This window comes from Sorex fumeus, unplaced genomic scaffold (genome assembly GCF_029834395.1).
Source record: "Sorex fumeus unplaced genomic scaffold, SorFum_2.1 ptg000028l, whole genome shotgun sequence".
Classification (NCBI taxonomy): domain Eukaryota; kingdom Metazoa; phylum Chordata; class Mammalia; order Eulipotyphla; family Soricidae; genus Sorex; species Sorex fumeus.
Window position 1 is genome coordinate 12041584 of NW_026606085.1, and position 14163 is coordinate 12055746.

Here is a 14163-nt window from a genome sequence, read left to right on the forward strand (position 1 = left end):
GCTATCAAAAAGATTTGAGTAGAATTCATGGATAATCTTCTCCATTGCCGTTCTGGAGGATGTGATAGATCCATCAGGACGTCCGAGGGCAGTCATCTTGGTCTTGTAGTTGGCGAAGGACAGGAAGGCGTTACGAATACTTTTCCCGGCTTCTGCCGCATCTACCAGAATGTCTGCTCTTCTCTCTTTGAGGTCTTCTTTGATCACATCTCTGCTCTGCTTTGTGAGCTCGGACGTTAGCTTGCGGTTGCCTGAGGCATGCGCCAAACCACATTGGCGAATAAGCTCAAGAGTTTTCGAAGACAGGTTTTTTGTGTGGCTTTCTCTCTTGGTGTTCCTCGCACAATCATGGAGGTGCTGAACCAGTCCATCGTATTCCTCGTCAATGTTGTCAACAATGGCATCTTCCCATGTTGCCTCAATAGTGCCAAAGAGCTCCCAGTTAGTGGTCGTACTGGGAGTTCTCTTTTTAAACTTTACAGCCCTTTCTCCCCGTTCTGTGAAGTAGAATTTTGCACGAAGGTGACGGTGGTCCGATCCCATTTGGAATTTTGAGACAACAGCGACATCGGTCAGGCAAAACTGTCGATTGAATATGGTGTGGTCTATTTCTTTGAGGAATCATCCACTGGGAGACTCCCATATCCAACGTTTAAATTCAGCCTTCTGGAACGGTGAGTTACCATGGATGGTCTTGGTCGACATGATGAACTCAGACAGTCTCTCACCCTGTTCGTTCCATTCTAGGCCATGGGTCCCGATGTGAAGTTCTTCGGCTGATCTTCTCGGTCCTATCTTGGCATTAAAATCACCCACAATGATCTTGTAGAAGGTGTGGTCTTCTTTATAGTCCTTCTCCAGCTCCATGTAGAACTTCTCAATTTCTCTTTCATCATACTGAGATGTTGGTGCGTAGACAACGAAGACAGAAACTGCTGGCAGTGAGCCACATCTATTCAAATGTAAACGTCCAATTTGGGTTGTTAGGCATTCGAATGAATCAATGCTCTTGGCCAAGTTTGTGTTGACAAGGACACTGACACCTCCGACACCTCTTTTATCGCTTGTCCCAAGGAACAATTCTTCTCCAGTGTCGAAAACGGCATGATGAGATTGGTGTCTTCTTATCTCGGTCAGACCAATGATGTCGTACTTGATCTTTTGCGCTTGTACCATCAGGTCCTCAATGGATGCATCTGATGCTAGCGTACATGCATTGAAAGTACAGACGATCATTTTTGTCTTCGTTCATGGTGGCAGCCTAGTTCGGCCTTGAGATTTTATTGGCCTCTCCTTTCTCATCCTTCTCAGTGCTGCCATGTTGGTGAAGCCTTCAGGGTCAGGTGAATGAGACCCATTGTAATTACTGGCAGCTTAAAATGAGATGAAAGTGCCTATTTCATGCAGTTGTTGCAAGAACTAAAATAGATAATACATGAAAAGGTCGAAGTAATTGCACAGCATATAACAAGTTCTTGGTAATAAATAATTACTATATGCACACACATAAACCTTCATCCTTGTATTACTAGCTTTGTCACCTTGAATAATCCCTTTCGCCTCTCAGAGCTGCCTTCACACTTAGACATGAATAACAACTCCCCCTGTTTGTTGTCAAGATGAAAGAAAGAGTCACTAATATGTCCTGAGCTCTTATTACTGCACACGAAAAGGGCTTGTATGATCTACAAAGCACCAAAAGGCAGAAGATATTAATGTGCCCAGCAGCTGGCTAGAGGATTCGCACAGAATAGCGAATTCACATTCACACTACAATCACCTCTGATTAAAGTGCCATTGGGGAGGCAGAGACCTTTCATTCGGAAATGATCCACGTTTCAAACAAAGGTTAGATACCAGCTACCACTCTGACATGGCCACAGTGCTCAGATCAACCTGTCAGCCTGTATTTACGACAGAGAAAGGGAGCCAGGACAGTTCACCTTGTTCTGAAGATGCTCTGCAGTCTGGGCCTGGCTGAACTGTCTCCTAGGGCAGGACGTTGGGCTCTGGGTGGGCTGAGACTGACTCACTGTGCACTTTCAGAGGAATGTGCTGGGCTCTGGGCTTGCGAGAGTCAGTGCAAGGTCACGTGGAACAGAGTGATTGTTCTGGAAGCTTCTGGAATGGAAGACAAAGGGGATGCCTGCACGTTGCAGAGGGTGGGGGTCTTAGGGGCTATAGCAGGGAGCCCTGGAAACCTGGGGATACTGGGTATGCTTCAAGGGAGCAGACATGCTTCTTGTCCACCCAGACTTGTCTCTTCTCTGCCCGGGGAACTGGCAAGGCCACGGGGCAGCAGTTTCCTGTGCCAGTCCCTACCACTACCAAGTGTTGTTACCCTGGAGCCATAACCAGGCAATGTCACCCCAGAACCAGGTGACATCACCTGGGAACCAGGCAATGTCACCCAGAACCAGGTGACGTCATCCCAGAACCAGGTGATATCACCACTCGAACAGGGTGACGTCATTCCCTGGAACCAGTGATGAACTCTTAAGTGTCTGTGTCCTTCACCAAGGAGGCGGCTGCTTTTCAGCGGGCCTCACCCACAGTCACCTTCCCCAACACGTCCTGGCCAGGCTTCTGCCCTGCGACCGGACCGGGGAGGCCCCACACCCAGGCCTGCGGAAAGGGGGAGTCAGAGCTGCGGGCCGGGAGGGTCCTGGGTCCCAGGGAGCCAGGCCAGAGACTAGACTGGACGGGGCGGCCGCGAAGGCAGGAAAGGAGGTGCTGAGCGCCCCATTGCTCACCCAAATTGGGGATGGCAGGACCTCCCCCTGGGGCCAGCAGCTGGATGCAGAGGAGGGTCCCCGGAGCAGGAGCCGCGCGGGCACAGATACCGGCACAGGCGCGGGCGCCTGGGGTGGGCGAGGCCAGGGACGCACAGGGCCCTGGGGCGCCCCCTGCCGGCCTCCCCTCTGCTCGCAGGCCCAGACCTCGGGGCTCCAAGGAACATAAGCGGAGGCTGGGGCTCATGAGGCTGTTTCTTTCTCCCCTCCCTTGGATATATTGTTATTACAATTATTTATCACTTATTAATGGAATTATTTTTTTTCTAACCAAACAATGTTTTGTCTGCTTCCTTATCTTCCGGCAGAGACAGCAGAACTGTCCCCGGGACACTATACTGAGTCCTCCCTCGTAGTCTACCCTGCAAGGAGAGGGTGGAGTTCAAGACAAGCGGCAGGCAACAGCCTCGCCTGCATCCTGCTCTGCCAAGGCTCATGGGGCAAGAACTGAAGGCTACCTCGGTCCTGTGGCGGCAGAATTTCTCCAGATGCCCCAGCTCCTGAGACACAGAGACCGGGCCCGGAACGGTGAGCCAAACACACAGTCAGGCTTGGGCTTCGTGTCACCCCAGCTCCTGCAGGAAGCCTGAGTGCTGATGTGGTCTGCACATCTGACACTTCAGAGCCACAGGGGACTTGTTATGCTGTTGTGTACCAAGGCTGAGCTCCGGACCACGCTGCATGCCCTCGTCTGCTTATAAGTAGCTGGGCTGGGTTCTTCTGCCCTGTGCAGACTGTGTCCTTTCACAGGCTCCTGTACCAGCCCTCCACCCAGGGCTGACCTCTGCTCCAGGGAAGAGACACAGGAGTTTGTGTCATGCCATCTGCCTCTCGGAATGCCTGGCATCTGCCTGTACCTACTCCAAACCCTGACTCTTTGCCAGCTGGGCCTAAGCCATCTATTTTCCTCTTTGGGGCATCGTGACTTGTGTTTTCACTTTGCCTGCTACTCCGTGTCATGGTCACATAATCCCAGTACCAGCTTTGCTTTGCTTTGCTTTTTTTTTTAATATCATCCCTTAGGAGGTGATGGAGAAGCACCGGAGAGGCTAAACAACATGTCACATTGCACAAATGATCAGAAAAGCTAAAGTTTATGAATGTATTTCAGGTAACAAGTCACCAAGTATATATGTGAGTGTAGATTGTGTGTGTGGATGTCATTTGCGAACCGCAGCATATTTTTCAGGTTATGATCTCATCATCATCTCACACTACAGGAATATATATGGTCCTTCTGTCCTTCATGGTCTCTGAAGGGCTTGGGATGTGCCCCTAATTTAATCCTTAGACAAGGGAAGAGGTTCACAGCCCAGAATCCCAAAGTGGGGCTTGAAACATCCATAGCTAATGGATGCTCTGAGCTCCCTGGCAGGTGACTGCCATGCCTACACCGAGTTCCATTACTATTTTCTATCGTGCACACAGGGAGCACCTTTGGCATAAGGATAAGCAACATTTTATTAGCTTCTGTGATGCCCTGCCACTGACTCTCCAGAAAAGCTGGATTTTGATAGATCCATCAATCTCAGTGCTCGGGCAATTGGCTTCCACCTATGCTGATGTGGAAAATCAATCTTGATGCCTAAAAGGCAGAGAATGGCGAGCAAAGGACACAAAACAACTACAGCTGCTGCCCCATTCCTGAGCACCTTGAACATGACCCAGTGCAAATGGTCCCAGGAGTGGTGCTTCCATTTTCTTCCTTAGAAACTCTTCAGTTCACATAATTGGCCATTTCCAGACCGGTATTTTTATGATCCCTCCATAACTGGAAATGTTCATTTCCCAAATCCTCTCTACCTGTTCACCCCCACACTTAACCACCAAATTCCCCCCACACCTTCCTAGAATTTCTGTTGATTTTTCCCATCTCTAACAACAGCATTTGGACCAAACAACGAAGGCTGGGTCTCACTATCCATTGCCCAAGGCATCTGTCTGCACAACAGGCTACCACGAGGATTTCCGGGAACTGCTCCCTACACCCCAACACCTTGCCCCTTTTCTCAATGTATGCCTTTCATAGGAGGCTCCAAACCTGAATCTATAAGAACTCTCCCTTGATTTTTTCCCCAACTTCCAAGACATCCCAAATTGTGATTTTCTTCTTTATGTTTCAATGTACTTGCTTTTCTTCCCTTTTCCCAAAGTAGCACTGTAGCACTGTCATCCCATTGTTCATTGATTTGCTCAAGTGGGCACCGGCAATGTCTCCACTGTGAGACTTGTTGTTACTTTTTTTGGCATATCAAATACAAATACGCCACACGGGGCTTGCCAGACTCTGCCTTGCGGGCAAGATACTCTTGGTAGCTTGCTGGGCTCTCCAAGAGGGGTGGAGGAATTGAACCTGGGTCGGCCGCATGCAAGGCAAATGCCCTACCTGCTGTGCTATTGCTCCAGCAACATTTTAAATATTTCTGTTGGTGGTGGAACGCTTAACAGTGCTCAGGGGGTACTCCTAGCTCAATGCTCTGTGGTCACTCCCAGTGCTATGCAAGGGGCCATGCAATACATGAACCAAACCCAGGCCTCCTACACAGAAAGGCTGGGTGCAGACCTCTGAACCATCTCCTTGGGCCCCAGACTCACCATCTTAATTTAAGTGTTTCTCATATCACTTGGATACAGCTGCCAACTTTGTTTTCTCTGATTCCCATGTCTTTAGGACAACTTGATGAGTCTCCCTGATGCTTTATTCTGGTTATATTCATTCATGCATGACTCAGCTCTTCGCTTCATACAGAGGTGGCAGGTTTGGACATGCACAAGTCTTGTTTGATCCCCCTGAGTAATAAATCACATCTTACCCTTTGCTGCTTTTGTATCAGATGATTCACACTTCAAAGAAACTTGATGCTTGGGTAAGTATCACTCTCCTCATTTCATTTTACATCTTAAAGTCCTGCAGTCCAACCTTTGTTCATTTTATCATCACATTTCTATATATTTGTGCCTATTTTAAATCTAAGATCAATTTTCTCTATGTCTTTTGGTCATGCTTTCCCAAACCTTTCCTTAACATAATCACACTGTTCCAAATAAGTGAATCTTTGCATTCTTCCTTCTTCTAGTCCAAATGTGAAATGTAAGTACACATGAAATGGAAGAGCAAAGAAATAACATGAATTTTGCTTGGGCATTCTGGAGACTCAGTGAGGAAATGTCCCCATTGGTCACTTGCATCATGAATCCAGTCCTCCACCTAAGCATTGCAGCAAAGTCATATTCCATGGAGAGTGTGGCTCTGGAGACATTGTGTAAGGTGAAAACTGTGTAAAACATTCCACAGAAAATGTTGGATGGACAACATCCCTCAGAAAGTTGGGCTGGACCTTTAAAAATTCTTTTTATCATAAACTAGACTTGAGTTTAGGGCACAGGTTATAAAAATTTGTGACTTTAAGCAACTAGCATCATTCAGCTCAGTAAAGTGCTGCGTATAACAAGAAACACCTGATGAATGATTCTGGCCTTGGAAAAGTGAGTCACATGAACTTCAAAGCATCAACGCATGGCAGGACTGGTGAATGAAGCGCACTACCCCCTGTGTGGAGACACGGCTTCGCTTCCCTCCCACCACAGCTGCTTGTCATTCCACACCATATCTCGCACAGCACACACTCTAGAAATGCTTGTGATTGAATTCCTTCGTGTCCTCCGTGTTGCTGGGAAATCAGATCAGAATCTCTCCTCCTTACTTCATTCCACCATCTTTGTACTAATGGACACTTGGGTACAGAGGGGGGCCCACTTACCTTTGTACCATCAAGTACTGTCAAACTCCCCCACATCAGGCTACTTAGCCTTTTCTGTGTTGTTTGGTGTTGAAAATGTTTACACTTTTTATTTTCATTCACAGTCAGAAGGCCTGAAGGTGCATCCAGATAGGCGCTGCAGGAAAGTGCCAGCTCCAGGGATGGTAGGTTTGGGACCTTCTTCCTGTGATAAAGCTCTTAATAAGGCCCCATTTTATTATCTTAGGGTGTGTGTGGGGGGGGATGTGTTGGCCTCATGTGAATGATAAAAGCTCTTGGAATCTTTAAATTTTCTAACAGTAAGTATCCATGGACCCAGTCACCAACTCTTACATGATCTTAGAAAAGTTTGCTCTTTTCATCTCTGTATAGGTCATCCCACACTTTTGAAAGGAGGAGGGTCCCAAATTTCCTGGTGAGCCACTTCTTTGGAATTGGAAAGTATTTCACCACAAACAGATGAAGGTTCGTGCCCCAGGCTGGGCAGTCCACTGTGGCCTGTGTAACAGGTGAGAGGGCACAGATTTAAACTCCTGAATATTGCATAGCAGTGAGCTTGCCTTAGCTCTTTGAAACAAACAGTTGGTACCTCGCTCCCAAAGCCCTGTTTCTGGATAAGAGCAGGGTAAGATCAGAGGCTGGGGAGGGCCTCTCAGTTCGAGCTCAAGGCTGCAGTGAGGTGGCAGCTGGGGAGGGTCTGGTGGCAGGGAAGTGTCTTCTCTGGCATAGAACACATGCACAGAAATGCACAATGAAAAAAAACTTCTTGTTCTTTCTCTTTTTAAGATTTTCCCCATTTCCCCACCTTCTCTTGAGAGAATAGGGACTTGAAAATCATCTCTTTCTAGTTGGGTGATCCTGGGTAATTTTTGGTGTCTGTACCTCCTCATATGACAGGTTATAAGGAATAAAATTTAGTTGATACTTAGTGATCTTTTAATTCGTTGTAGCTAGTGTTATTATAACGTTGCTTTACCTACTAAATTGTACAAGGAAGATTCAAACCTCAGCACTTTTCACAGGCAGTCACCTCCACTATTGTATTTCTTTAGGCTTAATGCATTAGGAACTAAACTAATGTAGCTAGTGGCCCTAGGGAGGAAAGAACAGAGAAGTCAGAATACTCACCTTGGCACACTCCCCAGGGCAGCGCTGGTGACCTTGATCAGCTCAGATGCAGGAGTGGTGCTGGGGTGACGAGCTCTCCTTCCCTAGAGATGGTCTAACTCTCAGATTCTGGGGGAATGGCAGGACTGACCCAGAACCTTTTCTCACCTCTTCCACTGATCTGTGAGGAACACTGCTCCCACTCGCTTCCCATGTCCTAGATCTAAGCTTCATGGAATTTCCCATTCAGCTGTTTACTAAAACTCTAAATCAGGAGCTAGGGAGAGAGTACCAAGTACCAGGTTAAGGTGCTCCTTTGCACATAATCCTCAAGATCACATGGTTCCCCAAACATCACCCACTCAGTATAGCCCTGAGTTCTGAGCTCAATTGGGGTTGCCTGGTTAATTCTTGGTACTGCAGGGCAGAGCAGCTCTGAATTCTCAGGGCCTCACACTGAATCGCCAAACCACTGGAAAAGATCCCCCCCACCCCAAACACAATGCCTTCAGGAAAAATAGCCAACTTTCATGGGAATCAAACCCTTGGTGTCTGATCGACCATGTTAGGAAGCTGTAGAAGCTCCTGCAGTCTCTCTCTTGTTCTGTACTATGTCTGCACCTCAGAATTCTTTATTTAGTCTGAATTTCTCCTGTGGCTACCAACCAAGTCGTTCTACTCACTTCAGAGATGGGGTCACTGCAAGAACAGCAGCAGGAGTCTTGAGAATGGACTCGGGGTCCAGCGAAGGAGCAGCAGTGAAGCAGCCGCTCTTGCCGCTTTAAGCTTCAGCAGCTGACAAGGGAGACTGTCACAAGAGCACAGATGAGGGCAAGATGACAGGTTTGAGGCGCGGGGGGGGGGGGGGGGGGGGGGAGGAGGGGGGGGGGAGGGGAGGGTGTGCCACAGGGCCAGGGAAGGGGGGGGCTCAAATTTCAAGCTACTCCTTCAAAGGGGCCTTCAGCCAGTTCCTAATCCCAGGGGCTTCAGTTTCGTTCTCAGAGAGGGATGACAGTACCTGTTCCAACTCTATTGTTTCCTGGGATCAAATTATACAATGAATGAGAATATGATTTGGAAAACATATGGCATATTAAGCAAACACAAGAGATTATAACTTTAATCATCTCCATCAGTACGAACCGATTCCATAGCCTTTGGGGTGCTCTGAAGACAAATGCCACACTGCCCTCCGCAGATGCCAGCTCCTTTCCCAGAGGATGCACCGACCTTTCGGAAGCAGTTTTCTATTTCCTGGTCTACTGCATCCCCTGCTTAGTGACCTGTGTCCTGGCCTTGTCAGCAGCCATCAGCTTCCAGTATTGTTCCCAAACTTCTAATTCCACCTATTTTTTTTTTTTACTACATGCCGGCATTCATCCATAGACATGCATTGAGCAAATACTATACATGCTAGATACTAGTTCTTGGAGAGGCAATGGCTGGAATCTACTCTGGTTGTCAGGCTTTACAGTAAAGAAAAAAGGGGTTATTCTCAAGGCCTGTGTGTGACAATTGCTCCCAGGACTCCTGTGTATATTTATTGACAAGGAGATAGCATGTGATCCCAACTGAGTAATAAAGGAGGTTGGGAAATGAACTTTTCCAGCACGTTCAGGCAAAGAAAGCAAGATAGAATGTACTGGTCATGGGACACGTTCCCTGCAAGTGATCCTCAGTAAAATATGATGGTGCCTGTGGTGGATACAAAGAACAAAGGCACAAGAGCACACGCAACCACTTACCACTGTGGAGCAGGTGGGGTACTGGCACTGTGGAGCTTTAAGATATGAGGACACTGAATGAAACAAAGTAGACAAAGGGAGTGTTTTTTTTTAAAGGGGATGAGCATGTTGGGGCATAGGGAATGCATATAACTTTTTGGAAAAGAGAAGATTTATGTGGTTGAATTCCACCACTTTACAGAATAAGGCAAAATAAATGTTAGGTTGAAAGTAGAATTCTAAGACGCTTGAGTGCCAGGTTAGAATTTAAATTCATTTTACCATGCCATGGGTAGTGATTAAAGAATTTTTAATGAGAGACTATGACATAATTCAAAGAGAAAAACATAGTATAGGGGACATTGCCATGTGGGAGACTAATTAGAGCAGAGCTATACTGATGGATTTCAAACCAACATGCACTCGCAAATTTCCCAAGGAGCTTGACAGATACAGAAACATGGGCTCTTCATGGGGACATTTCAGGGAACTTTTTGGGGTAAGGACCTTGTGTTTCAAAGTTGCAATGACAATGCTTTCAAGGAGTCAGGGTGCAGAGCCACTAATCTATACCAATGAAAGCATAGATGTTTCAAGGGTAACCCTGTCTACCGCACATTCTAAACTTGGGAACAGGACCATTACACGTCCCTTGGTTGATTGATGCATTCCCTGGCCATGAACAGAGTTGCCTCATGCAGACTGGGGGGAAACTATGATTTGACATCCACACCAGAGATGACTGACCCTGGGTTTCAATTTAAACTGAGTGGGTCACAGAGGCCTGTAAACACAGGCCGTTTGAAATACACTTGAGGGTGTTCACTTGAGCACCACAAATATGAGAACCAGATGCCATTGAATTCACTTAGTGTGTGCATTCGTAGGTGTATCAAATGTAGATTGCCTCATGATATCTAAGCACCTTACAGAGATGCATCAGTGTGCAAACATTTCCTTCAGAAACATTTTGAAGTGTGGACAAGGTCAAAGTTGTGAAAATTGTGAGCTGTCCAACAAACAGTTCAGGAGTCTATTCTAATACCACATTTTTCACATATTTGTGCTTTTTGGGTAATTTTACTGTTCTAAATGCCACCCACATGCACTTACATGTTGTGGGCTATTCCTTCACACAAGAATATCGCCATATGCCTGATGTTGAAGATGTGTTTTGGACAAACTCCATTCAAGCATGAATTATAGTTGTGTTGGTAGAGTGAGGCCAAACCAAGGCCAAACCACCATTAATAGGTGTCTTCAACCAGAAACACACAGAACACAAAACGCAAGGCTGTGGATTGACCAGTTGATGAAAATATGGACAGAGTTCCCAGGAATGCAACCTTGCACTTTCCCTGGGAGCTGATTCAGAGCTCTCTACTTCAGTATTTGTTGTGACTTTATGGAACATAAGTTCCATCAACTGCAGACATTGACTGTTTTTCTTACCTTCCATTTCAGAAAGGTTTTCACTCCAAATCTGTTTTTTTTTTCATAGTGTTCTTGCCACGGTATATATCCTTTCACCCAACTCATGTATCTTGTTAGACTTTCACGACAGCTGTAGGGGACAGATGGGAAAGGGGCCGTCCCAGGACACGGCTGCACTCTGGGACCTTAGGTGTCATTCTTCCCTCACTCTTTGCATTTGTTTTTTCTCCAGTCCACGGGAAAGGAGCATGGCCACCAAGAGCACTGGTTTTGACACCCACCAATCACATAACCAAAGAGACACTCTTGCTTTGGTCAATTCCACGGATCACAAGTCAGACTTAGGTCCCAGGATGCTGCAGGGGCTGCTCATGTGTGTTGTTTTAGCCTCTCTCTGAGAACTGAGTCACCTGATTGATCAGTTACAAAGGCACAATGTGTCTGTGTGCAGTTAAATGTAAATTCAGAATCATTCGAGTTTTCACCCCTGTTGGTTGTGTTCCCAGGGATCAGTAAACATAGAGGAGCTAATACTGCCCAAAGTGAATAAGTGATTCTTCCTTCCTAGCAATCAGAGCCCCCAGCCAATACCCTGAGACATGGGCTGGCTTTGCTCTGGGAAGAGAAGGAGCAATGAGGAGGAGGGAGAGACTGCCTGGTAAGGTCAGTGGGTGACCTCTACAACTTCCTGCAATCCTCTAGAGAGCTTACCCAGCTTTCTTGGAGCAAGTTTAAGACCGTTTTGTGCTCTGCTCTTTTAGTGACTTGATGATCCTCTCTCCATCTGTCTTTCTCTTTCCTTAAGCGACTCAAACATTCCTGAGACTTTTTTGTTGGGGGGCCACACCTGCTGGTACAGTGCTCATGGATTACTTTTGGCATGGCTCGGGGGACTGTATCGGGTAAGGACCAACTCGGGTTGGCTTTGGGTGAGGCCAGTACCCTACCCAATGTCCCCTCTCTAAGCCCCCCTCCTGTCATTTATAATTACTCCAAGTTGATGAATACCACATTGTTGACATCCCATTCCCAGACCCTCTTCTGAGCCCCAGGCCCACAGACCTATTAATTTAATGTCTTCAACCAGGCATATCAAAGGCTTCTTGAGGTTCACTTCCTACACTAGGTTTGATCTGCCCCAAATATCTTCCTTTCTACACTTGCCATCTTAGAAAACAGCATCCCTCTATGCCTTGTGTGTCAAAAATCCTTCACATTGTCTCTTTTCTTCCTCTCAGCATAATCTGTGACCACATCTAAATTAATTATGTACCCTAAGTGTTTCTCTAATCTACTAAAACCAACTCTTTTGGTTCATAATGCCACCATCCTAAAGCACCCTCTCCTTCCCACTTTTCTCTAGACTAACATTTATTCAACTTTCTATTCCTGGTCCAATGACACTTTCATAATAAAAACAACAACAAGTTCCCTTTCTGCCTCTGATCTAAACCCCACCTTTGAATGCCATCTAGACTAAGTCTTTGCTTTTCACAAACATGATGGATTACTCATTTCTTTATCAGTGTAAGACCTGCCCTTCCTTCTCCAGCTCGGTCAGAACAAGAAACACAAGACCTTCATTGTTCTCTAAAACCGTTTTGTTCAGCCCAGTCTGGGCACAAGCACTCTTCCTCTGAGAGTACTTACAATTCTACACTAGACATTTGCAAGCGTGGGGACCTCCCCATGCTCTGACCCAAGTTAGCCCTGGATCTCCTGAGAGAAGTGAGAACTTCTCAAAACTCACCTCTCCTTTCTACCTCCCTAGTTTTTCCAGAATACTCTAAATTCCAACTCATGTGCCTCCTTCCAGAGCACTCACTCCCTAGGGGGGCATGCAGGCCTCCCAATGCTCTCACAGTCCACACAACATGTCCTGGAACTTCGGTCATAGGGAATCCCCAGTCCTTCGCCTCTCTGAGGTCCACTCCCATCGCACTGTCTCAACCCTGGCTGTGATTCATCTCCCAGCATCCCTGTCTTTCCATCACACTGTCCTTGCCCAAAGGTCACTATTATTTTGTTGGAAAGAGCTACAGCATGTTTCCCCACCTGATTTTAAATAAGGGAATGTAGATTCAGGCAGCAGCAGACCTGTCACTCTCCTCAAGGCCCACAGACTTGCACCTGGATGCTTTCCAATGCCAGCTGTCCTCACTGCTCAGAAGACCCCCCAGCTTCCTCTCCTGCAGCTAACAGACATGGTTCTTTGCTAGTCATGGTCTGACCTTTGGGAAGCTGATGTACTTATCTGCAAACACCATCCTAACGATTCCTCTCTAGGTCCCTTTCTGCTACTCTCACCTCATTCTTCATCCTGCTTTTTTGCCGGGGGAACATTGTTCTTTCTTCTTATCCAAAATCCTCTTTCTCTTTTTTTATTCCTTACTGGAGATTATATTTTTAACACCAAAATATGCGTGACACCTAGATCTTATAATGTATTTTTGTTGAATGAATAAATGAAATACTTAATTCAGTTTTCCCATATTGAGCGATGACTAAATTTCCTTTGATAAAAATCAATACATATCTCTTGCCATATTCTGGTGCTTGCACTCCAACGGAAAACATGGGGGGAAATTTGCCTGATATGTTCTACTTGTAAAGAAGAGTTTCTTAACAGTTGGGAATGTCATCCTATTAATTGCTCACTTGGGAACCTGTGCCTCTGATCTTCTTATGGCCTAAACTTCACCTCCTGAGCCTTCTTGGCAGACAATGACTATGACTCCCTCTGATTGAAAGCTGGTGGGGAAGGCCTAGAGAGAAAGAGAAGGAATGAGGCAGTCAAAAAGAAGCCTCAGAAGAACCTATGAAGGCCATGAATTTGTAATATACTCTCAACCAAATGGGACCAGGAATAAGATTCAGAGTCTTTAGTTTCAAGGGACAATTTTCATTAGAGACATTGTTTAAAATATAAATTGAATCTCAGAGCGAATTTAACATTTGGTTCTTGGCCACTAAACCTGGCAACCAGTGTCCTGTAGTTTAAGGTAATTAGAAAGTCAAATGGTTTTACTTGAAAATTACGATTTTTTGGCCCATAACTTGCAGCATTGAATACATTAACCTGTATTATGGTCTTAGCTCTCTTCTAATATGGCATGCTAACAAATTTTCAGAGAGCTCTATTGAAATTAAACTTATTTTTAAGAAGATAGAAATTAACTTGCAAAATTCAAAACTATGGCATGAATAATAAGCATGAAGTGCTGAGTGAAGCGCTTAGCCCTGGGTATCTAACTGATCCATTCTTGAAATCTAATTATTATATCTGCAAGACACCCCCCCCCCCAGTGTGATGTTAAGTTGGAAAGGCCTGTGTAGTCTTTAACT